We start from the raw sequence: 13421 nt of genomic DNA, 5'->3' as shown, positions 1-13421 counted from the left end.
GAAGGAGGTACCTTTCTCTGAAGGGAGGAGAGAACTTCCACTTTGACTATGACCTTGTCTAAATAAGATCAGAGTTGGTGAACTCAGGGGGCTTCCATAGCCTTGGCAGCTCATGACAAGAGCCTAGGGTGATTACTGAGGCCATAAACAAGAGTGTCAATTTGTTAAGTCAACAACAGGAGTCACTGTGCACTTACTCCTCATGTAGGATCTCTGTCCTTAGTGTGTTGTCCAATGTGAAGTAATGCTATAACTAGTACTCAAACAGCATTTTTCACTTTATGTTTCTGTGTGGGTGAAAACTGTTGAAATCTTTACTTAATATATACTAAACTGATCTTCTGTATATAAAGAGAATTGAAAATGAATCTTGATGTGAATGGAAGGGGAGAGAGAGCGGGAAAGGGGAAGGTTGCGTGTGGGAGGGAAGTCATCGGAGGTGGGGGGGAAGCCAATGTAATCCATAAGCTGTGCTTTGGAAATCTATATTCATTAAATAAAAGTTAAAAAAATTAACCAAAAAAAAAAGGAAGTGAGAAAATGAATGTCAGAAACCCCTCATTTTGTTGGCAACACTCTCTCTTCTTGTCTCTAATGACTAGTTACATGTGAATAGTTGATATAAATCAATATGCCAGTGTGTGTGTGACAGTAGTTGTGAGAAGGTATGCTTGGTAATATTTATGTTTTTTTTTTTTTTGACAGGCAGAGTTAGACAGAGAGAGACAGACAGAGAGAAAGGTCTTCCTTCCATTGGTTCACCCCCCAAATGGCCGCAATGGCCTGCGCGCTTCGGCCAGCAGCCAGAAGCCAGGTGCTTCCTCCTGGTCTTCCACGCGGGTGCAGGGCCCAAGCACTTGGGCCATCCTCCACTGCCTTCCCATGCCACAGCAGAGAGCTGGACTGGAAGAGGAGCAACCTGGACTAGGACCTGGGGAGCCGGCGCCGCAGGCAGAGGATTAGCCAAGTGAGCCAAGGCGCTGGCCGGTACTATTTAAGTTTTAATATGTATTAAAATTTTCTAGGAAAGCCACATGTTTTTTAAGGTTTCTTTATTAAAAGATTTTAACTGTCAATTTAATTTGAATACATACAGAACCCTTAAGATTAGCCACATCTCATTGGAAGAAATTGAGTATCTGTGTCCTTTAAGAAATCTGAGCTCAGCTCAGGTATTGCACATGGACTGAAAGAACTGTGGTTGAGCAACCACCTGCAGCTTCTCAGGGCGCACATCAGGAAGAAGTTGGATTGGAAGCAGAGCCAGTACTCAAACTCAGCACTGTGATATGAGATGCAGGAATTTCAAGCAACATCTTAACAGCTGCACTAAATGCCTACCACTCAATTTATTCTTTTAACATCACACTGCTAGATGCTCAAGTATTTCTTGGAACTCATTGCACAATGCAAAATTAAATGAAATTTCAAGGACTGCCAGAATGGCAATTTCTTTTTATTCCTAAATAGCAAGTTTTATTTAAATATTTTTTTTTCAGTTTTAGTCTTTGAGAATGAAATTTTATTGTGCTCACAAATTATCTCCAGTTAAGATATGAGGGAATCTTCTTATTATAGATGGGGCTCAACTAGCATGAATCACTTAGTTATTTTATTTTCACTCTTTAATCATCAATGTACTTTTAAAGTTATTACACCAATAAATCATACTTTTTAGAAAACCAACTTCTTGCATAGAAAGCATTGCTATACTTTTATTAAATACAAGAATTTCTTAGGTTGCTATCTATAATATTATTAGTATTTTACTTCAAGATATTTCTATCTTGTGCGTAATGTGTGTGAATAATAATGCAATTTAAACACATCTTGCAATATCTTGCTTAGGTCTTGCCAAAATACAATCTGTGAGGTTTCAGATTTAATTTAGTTTACCATTTTGACAATTTAAACACAACATCCAATTTAGAAGCAATTCTGGTAGGTAGGATGAAACAGGATATGGGAAACACCTGCCAATTTTGGCATCGCTTGTGAGGATAAACCACTCATAAAGACTATCATGATATACCAAGAACAGCATTGCATTGTATTTATCAGCAATCTTGTTAAAATTATGTTTTTCAGATTCACAGAACTGGGAACTTGGATGACACTTTTTAACTTTGGAAACATACTTCTAAATTTATGTATGGAAGTTACATTTTCATGAATTATTTGTGTGCATTTTAAAATAGGAATATGCTTACAATATGCTGTTCATAGAAAAATAAAAGACAAAACTAGCATGAAATCAAGTTACATTCATTAAGAAACAAATAGGGGATGGTGTTTGGCACAGTCGTTAGGCTACCAATTAGGATACCTGCAACCCATATCAGAGTGACTGTGTTTGAATCCTAATTTTACTTTCCATTCCAGTTTCCTGCTAATTCGTATCTTGATAGGCAATAAGTGATGGTTAAATTACTTGGCTGCTGCCAGCCACATAGGAGACTTTCTCTGAGTCACTGGCTCCTGGCTTTAGTATGGCCCAGGCTTAGATGTTATGGGTATTGTATTTGGGGGATGAACTCATGGTTGGAAAATCTCTCTCTCTCTCTCGTAAGTTAATAAATAAAAAAAATTGAATTATAGAATTATAAGATAAATACAAGTTTGTCAGTTACAATAAATTCCATCTAAAGGTATTAACATTGATGATAAAACAGCACAAAAAGATAAAAGGAAAAAAACCTCTATAGCCAAAAACAAAAAGTTAGTAATGGCAACAAGGTTATTTGAGGGCTCTTCAAAAATTCATGGTAACACTTTTTATGTTGGGATACCCACATCCCATGTTTTGAGTGTCTGGGTTTGAGTACTGACTTTGTACCCTATTCTAGCTTCCTACATATGTGTAACCTACGAGGCAGCAAATGATGGCTTCAATAGTTGGATTCCTGCTGCCCATATGAAAGACTCAATTCTGTGCCAAGCTCCAGTTTTTTGTCTGTTCCAGTACCTGGCATTGAGGGCATTTTGTGAGTGAACCAAAAGATGGGAAATTTCATTCTATGTCTATTGCTCATTCTCGTTTTCTCTTTCCCCTCCCTTTCTCTGTCTCTTCTTTCTCACATTTTACCTTTAATAAAGAAAAAAGAAGTATCCATGGATTTTCAAATATTTGAAAAAACATAATATTATCTTTTAATTCAATTTTACATGAACTTTCTAAATTTCCATCAAATGTGCTGAAAACTATAGAGAAAGTATTCTAAGAATATATTAGAGCTATTAAGATGTGTTAAGAGTATCGTTAAGCACAAGGACAATGAACAAAATGACAAATAGACATTATAAAGACATATATGATAACATTTATATGTGTATATATACACACATATATATACATATATATGTTTCAAAACGGAAAGCTAAACCCATTAAGCATATGTTTACAGTATTTTCAAAAATGCTTAGAACATCTAAAAACAATATTGAGAAGATATAGATGAGATGTCTGAATGAATGAATAAATGCTTCATTTCAGTTCAAGTAAATATGGTAGAATAGTTGCAGAAAACTTTAGTCTGGAATGCATGTAGTTTAAATCAACATTAGTCAGCAAAATTCAGAAGAAATTGCAAGCTGGGGAACTTTCTCAGAAATAAATCTTTCATATTATTTATAAAGTTATTGATGCAGAGAAAGTAACCACGATCTATATTCTTTTCCTCTGTTTATTCCTAAAAATATTCTTATTTTCCCTATCAGTGTATCCAGATGAAAATATCACCAATTTCAAACACTTTTGCATTGCATCAAGTGGTAACTGGATCACAACATCAGCCAGTTTTGACCTTTCTGAAATTACGCTGGCTTTGAGAAGGAAGACTTGGCTTTCTCAGTAAATAATGCCATTCATAATTTGTCCTTTTCTTTTACTCCCAGGTCAACATCAAAATGAGAAATGTAAATCAGGCTAGAAAATGAAACAGATTTTTAAAATCATAAACAGAAAGATATGGAGTATGGAGAGCTTGAGCTTCTGTAGGCTGCTACCGAAGCTGGAAAAGACAAAAAAAAAACTCCCACAGAGGGACTGGAGAGGCATGTGCACCTTTCACGACTTTCATGTTATCCAAGTAAGACCCATATCATACTTCTGAATAAAAGAACCCTAATAAAACCAGTGTGCACTTTAAGTCATCAAGTAAGTTATAATTCCTTACAGCAGCCATAGAAAACCATTAGATATGGTTGTATGTTTATCATAGTGACTGCAATGCATATTGGAGTGCCTTGCTTTGATTTCTGGCTCTGGATTATGAATCTAACTTCTCACTAATACAGGTCCTTAGAAGTGGTGATGATGGATTAAATGATTGAGGTCCTGCCACCCAGCTGGGAGATCTGGATTGACTTACCAGCTTCCAGGTCTGGCAGGGCCCCATTCATGGTCATTGTAAGAAATTGGGGAGTGAACTAGCAGATGGGAATTAAATTGTGTGTGCGTGTATATATGTATGTGTGTGTGTCTGTGTGTCTGCTTCTCAAATAAATAATCAAAGTTTGAAAAATAGACAATAGCTAGCTAGACAGATGATAGATGTATAGTGATATTTATACACAAACACTTAGTCCCTGGTCAGAAATCAAATTTCTTTATTATAGCAATAACTTCATAGTGACAACTTCTTATATCAGTTCTCTGCTGTACAATGATGTGAGCTAGGTGTCAACTGTATATCGAGTTATATTTGCACTATAGAAAATAGCCCAAGATTTATGACACTGAGTATATATGGGGCAGCTAATACATCTGAATACTATCGTTTGAAGAAAGATATATTTTATTCTGAAATATTAGCAGATCCTCCCTGGGGGTGAGAAGATAGAGTCTCTAGATTTTCTATACACATTGGATTTAAACAAATGAGTCTACAAAAACAAATGCTCAAATCTTTCCAGTGAAATACATGTATCTCACTTCCAAGGTATATGTTTGCCATTTATCATTTAATCCAGACACTAGTGTCCTGTGCTCAAAAATCCCTGGAATATATAAATGGGAAAATATTACTAAAGCAATGTTAAGACAGTAATAATCTCATTTTATGTTTTAATAAAATATTCATATTCATAAGATGTGGCTGCATGTAATTTGGTCAACATAAAATGTTGAAGGATAAAATCACAATGAAATAATATTGTTGAAAATCAAAATATCAAGGAACCTAAATTCTCACTGTTAAGACAAGTATGTGAGCAGAATTAAGAGCAATGAATATACTCATCTGCTTTCCCCAGTTACCTCTACCATTGTTCACTGGGCTCAAGAACAAAGTGGTCATGGTAGAAGGGATGAAGGTTATCCATGGACTTCTTTTTGAAATTATTTATTTATTTATTTATTTGAAAGGTAGAGCTCAATAGATTTAGTGAAAATCATCTTCAGCTATGAGATGAGCATTGGTGGAGAGTGAATGGATGTATTCTCTTACTGAAGCAAAGTATGCATCTTTTCTTGCTATCAGACATCATTGTTATAAGCTCTCACATCTGCAGACTCAGACTGGGATTGTGTTGCCTTGATTCTGAAATTGTTTTGCTTTTCTAAAAGTATAAAACATTCTTTCTGAAGTTTCTACTTTGCAGATGACAGATCATGGAATTTATCCCCTTAAATATCACGAGGCAAATGATTCAACTAAACCTTTTTTTAATTAATATAAATATCTATCCTGTTACTTCTATTCCTCTGGTGAATTCTGATATATCCTTCAAAGACTACTTTTTATTTTTAAACATCTATTTATTTGAAGGCAGACTGACAGAAAGAGATCTTCAATTTGAGGGTTCACTCCCTAAATGACCACAATGACCAGGGATGGTCCAGGATGAAACCAGGAGTCAAGAATTCCATTAAGGTCTTCCATGTGGGCGGCCGGAACCCAAGCACTTGAACCATCTTTGGCTGCTTTCCTAGAAACATCAGCAGGGAGCTGGATCAGAAATGGTGCTCTGATATGGAATACCAGCATTTCAAGCAACAGCTGAATTCCGTGTGCCACAACACAGGCTCTGAGATAATTCTTTTGAATCAATTCTTTGTCAATTATGTTTGTGTTTGCAACTTATATATACTGTCCTGCCTCCATTTATTCTCCTTTCTTCCATTACTCTCTCCATGTCACTCTCTCTTCCCTCCTAACTTGTTTTTCCACTTGAGGGCATTTTTCTTCACTTGGTCAAAGGTATATCAATAACATATTATACACTGAACCATGCAAGCAATCTGTTGAAGTAGGAATATATTAGTAAATGGAGTTTGGATTAAAAGAAATAGGGGAAGCTGGGTGTGATTCATTAACTCTGATAAAAATAATAGCATGATATGTTAATATAGGAAATTAGGAGAGGGTTATATAGTGACTCTGTTACTACCTAATACTTTTTATTTTGTGAATGTAACCATTATGAAACAATATGTAGAAAAAAATATTGAACACAATCTTTGCTGTCTTCTAAGGACATTATGTTTTGTCTGAAAGAGAAGCTGATGTGAATATTAAAGTTCATTTCCTAATTTGCATAGTGTCACATAACAGAAGAAAGAAATTCTTCTGATCTCTGTCCTGATACCTTTTATACATGGATTTATCTAGTCTATCATTATAAGTCTGAGTCCAACGTCAGACTATTTGACTATAATAGAAACAAATACTGGAAATGATGTTTAGTTAAAGGCCTCTGGTATACAAATGTTAATAACTGATTAAGTGTGCAATGGGTTGATCAGAGGACATACCTGTGAGAGAAAATTGGGCAAATTCAGAGTATGCTGTGAGAGTCCTGAAACCATGAGACAAATATGAGCTTAAAAGAAAGGCAGAGGCGGCCAGAGCTGCTGCATAGCAGTTAGAGCTGTGGAGTCAACATCACAAATGGGTGCCTACTCGAGACCTGGCTGCCCCACTTCTGTGGGAGATCCAGAAGAAACTCATGGCTCCTGACTTCAGATCAGTCCAATTCTGGCTATTGTTGCTATTTGGGGAGTGAACTTTTGGATGGACAATCTCTCTCTCTCTGTGCCACTCTCTTTCTCTTTCTGTGTAATTCTGCCTTTCAAAAATAAAAAAATAAATCTTTAAAAAGGAGATAGGTTTTAAAGAGAGAGAGAAAGGTAGAAGCAAATAAATCTTGGTAGAAGATTAATAGACTCTTGGAGAGTCTAAGAAAATTGTAGCAAGCCCATTCAGGAGTTTTGAGCAATAATCAGTAGTCTGAGTAGTCCCACATTCCCAGAACTCAGACCTGCCTTGGAATGACTGCTTTGTTCAGCTGGTGGGAACTTGAGACTCAGCACACAGTGATGAATTTTAGATCACAGATGCTAAAGCTTTGGTCATTTGTCTCTTCTTGGAATTGTCATTGATGGACTTTGCATTCCAATACAAGCTCCACACACTGGGTAATAAAGCACAGAATCCAAATACAGAAGCAGTATCATAAAGATTTTATTCCCAAATATATCTTTAAGTCCATATTTTATTTGAAGATAATTATAATACATTTTTCTATAATCATTTGACAACAAATTCAGTTCATAAAAAACCCAACTTTGTGTCTGAATGGTACTGATATATGATTATATTATCATAATCTTTATTATTCTAATTAAAAAATAACTGGTTTGTAGAAAAATTTCAACGTTTTCTTTGCATTCACAGCATTAACACATGAGAGCAACTGCAGACTCTACTGGTATCAAGATGGAGCATTAACCCCAATAGTTCCAGGGCACAGTTATGGGGGTATGGAGAGAAAGAAACATGCTTTTCCTATGCTGGATTAGGTGGGTAACTGACCCCCTACTAGGGCTCCAGGGAGAATTCAAAGTCAACATCACCCACAAGGTTCTCCCTCATGCAATATCACCATTGGCATGGGTTGCCACCATCTGCCCTCACCTCCCTATCAGAACCTGGCATCTCCTCCATGCCTCAGCTGCAGGATTTGTATGTGGTGTCCCCATTCACTGCTGCATGTCCGCACTCTCCACACTGCTCCATGGACTTTTTCTTCTTACTGTAGTGTTCTCACCAATTCTCCCCTGTGAATACACTTCATCCACTTTACTTATTCTATCTTCTCCTGGTCAGACTCAGCACATCTTTTCCTATTCTGCCATCTTGGATTCCAGCAGGCATGATCGTTACCCCTCACCACCACTGCCACTGACAATAGACAAGATCTACCATGCCCATCTTGGGTGTCACCATGGATTCCCACCCCACACTGGAGCTCCATAGCTCCACCAAGCACATGCCCTGGCTATCTGCTGAAGGAGCAGACACTCCACTAAACCACAGAGGTATACTTTAAAGGTAAAACCCATCAGTGGAGAAAAGTAACAAGTGTTTCCATAAATATTGAAAAATTAATGTAAAAATACAAGAAACAAGAATAAGAATAAGGAAGACAACCTGACTCCCCCAAAAGAGTACAACACTTCAATATTAGAATGTGAAGGTGAAGAGATGGATGAAATACCTGAAAAAAGAATTCAAAAGAATGAAATAGGATTACTCAGAAGCAATAAGAAGCAAATTTATGAGTAAAGGAATCCATTAAGACATCCATAAATGACATATATGTAAAATTTTCTGGTGAGACAGTGATTTTGAAGAGAAATCAAACCAAAATATCAGAAATGAAGAATTCAATATGTCAATAAAAATACAGTGAAAACCTTAAAAACAGACTTGTGTGATAGAAGAATATATCTGAGAAAGAAGACAATTCACTGGAAATAGGTCAATCAAACCAGAAAGAAGAAAGAAGAAAAAAAAGAAGAAAGAAGAAGGAAAAGGAGAAGTGTGGGGAGCAATCCGGACTAGACTAAGTTGCTCGAATTAGGACTTATTCTATGCATCTGCTCTCCCACAATATGGCGCTGGGAGAGAAGTAAACAGCTTCCGCACAGCTGCCTCCAGTTCAACCAATTAACTGTAGGACTTGCTCCTGATTGGAGAGCAGCGTACTCAGCCGAGTTGGGATTGGCGGAGGAGGACTATAAAGGAGGAGAGAGACGGCATGCACCAGGAACATCTATGGGGAACATCTAAGGGAACCCGTGCAGCCCCCAGAGAGCCGGCCGGCGGTGTGCCGCTCCCCTGCGGAAGTGGGGAATGCGGCCAGGGGGAACTGCCCTTCCACGGAGGTGGAAGGGATAGTAGCCAACCCGGGAAGAACCAGCAGCAAACCCGGGGAGGGCCGAGCAGACGAAAGAACAGCGCAGGGTCCTGTGTTGCTCCTCCACGAAGAGGGGGAGCGACATAATGGTGCCGTGACTCGGATAGGAAACTTAGGACGGATATGAAACTTAGGAGGGAAGAAACGGGAAGAACTAGGGAAAATATCGGAGAGAGAAACTAGCAAACAGCCTAGGGAAAAGCCGGACGAAAAAGGAGCCGGAAGAAGCTATTGAAAGCCTAGGCATAGACTCGAAACAGCCTAGGGAAAAACCGGACGAAAAAGGAGCCGGAAGAAGCTATTGAAAGCCTAGGCATAGACTCGGATACGGACTACGGGGGGAAGCTGGGAGAAATCTCTAAGGTCGAAAGTGAAAGCTAGAACAAACAAGACTCGGATGCAGACTGTGGGGAGAGGCCAGGAGAAATGAGGGAGGAATATCGTTGGAGGAAAGCTTGGGGAAACATACCGGGTAGAGAAAAATGTTAGGGAAATTGAAGCCGCGGGGGGCAGGCCGAGGCGGAGACGAAAGCCACTTTGGGATTCTCAAGTTAGCCCGGGAATAGGGGGCGAAAAGTTGAAACCAGAAGCTGAGACGTAAGCCAGATTGGGATCCGTCTGATTAGCCCGGGGAGCAAAGGACGGGAAGCCAAATCGTGGGGCGGAGACGTACGCTGGGTTGAATTCGCCAGGCTAGCCCGGGGAACTTGGATTGAATCCTAGTGGTGGAGACGCAAGCTACGCTGTGTTACTCACGGAAGCCGCCGCGTGCAGAGAGAGCACGGGGCGTGAGTAGATAGGGAACGGGGCTGGCGTAGGCCGTGGTTCAGACGCGAAAGGGTTAAGCGTGGAGACCGCGGACCGCGCAAAGCCGGGAAGCCGCGCAGATGAGGCGCGGGCTGAAGCGGCTCAGAGCCGGCGAGGCGCGGAGAAGCAGCCTCGGGGCGGAGCCCGCTGGCGGGGCGAGGCGCCGGGAAGCTGCGCGGAGCCGTGAAGCTGCCGGCAGGGCGAGGTGCCGGGAAGCTGCGGGGATAAGAGAAACAGAAGTTTTAGAAGTAAAGTGAGAGAAATAGGAATGCTGGAAGACAGAAGTAAAATGGGAGAAATAGAAATGCCCGGAGATAGAGAAATAGAGAAAAATAAGGCCTCCCCTCAACATGCCAATTAGGAGGCTTGGATTCGGTCTGCCTGATTTAAGGCGGTAAGCGCCAGCAAAGCTCGACCAGAGTATGAGCTGCAGGTCACCGAAGATAGGCACAAACCAACACTAATAAGTCTCCCCCACAATACGGCAATGAGAAGGCTTGGATTCGGTTTGCCTGATAGGTTTTGTAAACACCTGCAGGCAGTTCTAGCAGAGCAGAGCATGCGCTGCAGGGCACCGAACACAGGCACGCATCAGCGCCTAAAAACCTCCTCACAATGGCGAAGAGAGGACCCGGATTCGGTTTTCCTGATTGATAGGACTTGTAAGAGCCTGTGGCAACTCTAGCAAGTACAGCAGAGTGTGTGCTGCGGGACACCGAAGACAGGCGCGTATCAACGCCAAAAAATAAAAAGAAAGGGGGATCTGTGGGGAGCAATCCGGACTAGACTAAGTTGCTCGAATTAGGACTTATTCTATGCATCTGCTCTCCCACAATATGGCGCTGGGAGAGAAGTAAACAGCTTCCGCACAGCTGCCTCCAGTTCAACCAATTAACTGTAGGACTTGCTCCTGATTGGAGAGCAGCGTACTCAGCCGAGTTGGGATTGGCGGAGGAGGACTATAAAGGAGGAGAGAGACGGCATGCACCAGGAACATCTATGGGGAACATCTAAGGGAACCCGTGCAGCCCCCAGAGAGCCGGCCGGCGGTGTGCCGCTCCCCTGCGGAAGTGGGGAATGCGGCCAGGGGGAACTGCCCTTCCACGGAGGTGGAAGGGATAGTAGCCAACCCGGGAAGAACCAGCAGCAAACCCGGGGAGGGCCGAGCAGACGAAAGAACAGCGCAGGGTCCTGTGTTGCTCCTCCACGAAGAGGGGGAGCGACAAGAAGGAGAAAAAAAATGAAATTAGAAAAGTTTAAAAACAGTGATCAGTGTTGGAGATTTATGAGATATTATCAAATAACCCAACATATGGGTGTTAGGAATTTCTGAAGGTGTAGCAAGACAGATTAGATTAGGAGGCCTATTGAATGAAATATTAACAGAAATGTTCCCTAATTTTGAGAAAGAAAAGGGCTTCCAAGTACAGGAAGCACAGAGAACTCATAATAGACAGGACCAGTAAAAACCTTCACAACAACACAGTGTTGTCAAACTTTCAACAGCAAAAAATAAAGAAAAGTTTCTAAAATGTGCGTGAGAGAAATGCCAGATTACCTTCAGACGATCTCCAATTAGACTGTCAATTGATTTCCATCAGAAACGTGACAGGCTAGGAGAGAATGGAGGGACATAGTGAAAGCCTTAAGAGAAAAAAAAAATGTCACCTCAGAATACTGTACCCTGAAAAGCTCTCATTTATGAATTAAGGTGACAAAATAAAGACCTTCCATAAAAAACAGAAATTGAAAGAATTTGTCATCACTTGTCCATCCTTACAGAAGATGCTTAAGGGTATGCTACACACAGAAACACAGAAAGATAGTTAATAACTTTGCAATACAAAGCAAAAAATAGAAATATTTACAGAAAAATGGCAGGGCCAAGCAGTTATTTATGAATAATAACATTAAACGTAAATGGCTTCAAATCTCCAGCAAAAAGATGAAGACTGGTTGAATGTATTAAAAACAAGACCTATTTGCTGCCTTCAAGAAACACACCTCACCAAAAAAGATACACAGGGACTGAAAGTGAAAGAATGGAAAACGATATTACATGCTAACTAATACAAAGCAAAAACAAGCAAGTATAGCCATCCTAATATCAGACAAAATAGACTTTAACACAAAACTGCTAAAAAAGACAACAAGATGTAATGATTAAGGGATCAACTGAACAGGAATATGGGACTATAGTATATGTATTTGCACCCAATGCCATGGAACTTGGCTATTTAAGCCAAATGTCAACGGAACTCAAGGGAGATATAGACTCCAATACAATAGTTACAGGGGACTTGCACACCCCAACTTTAATCAGTGGATAGATCCACTAGACAGAAAATTAGGAAAGAAACAACAGAGCTAGGGGCTGGCGCCATGGTGCACTTGGTTAATCCTCCACCTGTGGTGCCGGCATAACATATGGGTGCCGGTTCTAGTCCTGGCTGCTCCTCTTCCAGTCCAGATCTCTGCTGTGTCCTGGGATGGAAGTGGAGGATGGCCCAAGTGTTTGGGCCCCTGCATCTGCATGGGAGACCAGGAAGAAGCACCTGGCTCCTGGCTTCAGATTGGCGCAGCTCCAGTCATTGAGGCCATTTTGAGAGTGAACCAACTGAAGAAAGACCTTTCTCTCTGTCTCTCTCTCTTACTGTCTGTAACTCTACTTGTCAAATACATAAATAAAAATCTTTAAAAAAAGAAACAACAGAGCTAAGGAACTAACTAATATTTATTGAACATTTATTGCACAATTGAAGAATACATGTTTTTCATCATTGCATAAAACTTCCTTCAGGGTAGACCATATTCCAAGCCATGAAGCAAGTCTCAGCAAATTCAAAAAAGTAGAAATCATACCACACATCTTTCCTGACCACAATGGAATGAAGTTAGAGATTAATAATCTAATAATCTCCAGAAAATATGCAAATATATGGATACTGAACAACACACTCCACAGTGAACAGTTAGTCATAGAAGTAATCAAAGGAGCAAACAAAAAGTCTTATAAATGAATGAAAATGACAATACAGCATAGTAAAACTTATGGCATACAGTATTAAGAGAGAATTTCATAGCAATCAGTGTCTACATCAAGAAATTGGAAAGACATTGAATAAATGAGGACCCAGAAAGACAAGAAGAAAAAAGCCCCAAATTGGTCAGAGAAAAGAAATAATGACAATTAGAACAGAAATAAAGAAAATTGAAGCAAAAATACAAAAAATCAGTGAAATTAAAAGATGATTTTTTGAATAATGAAATTGATACACCAGTGGCCAAACTAATCAAAAAAGAAGGGAGAACGCCAAATAAATAAAATCAGTCATGAAAAAAGCAATATTATAAAGGATACCACAGAAATAAAATAATCATCAGAAATAGTTACAGACAGCTATAAGCCAAGA

The sequence above is a fragment of the Oryctolagus cuniculus genome, chromosome 9 (assembly GCF_964237555.1).
Source record: "Oryctolagus cuniculus chromosome 9, mOryCun1.1, whole genome shotgun sequence".
In the NCBI taxonomy this organism is placed as follows: Eukaryota; Metazoa; Chordata; class Mammalia; order Lagomorpha; family Leporidae; genus Oryctolagus; species Oryctolagus cuniculus.
This window is presented reverse-complemented; position numbering follows the sequence as displayed.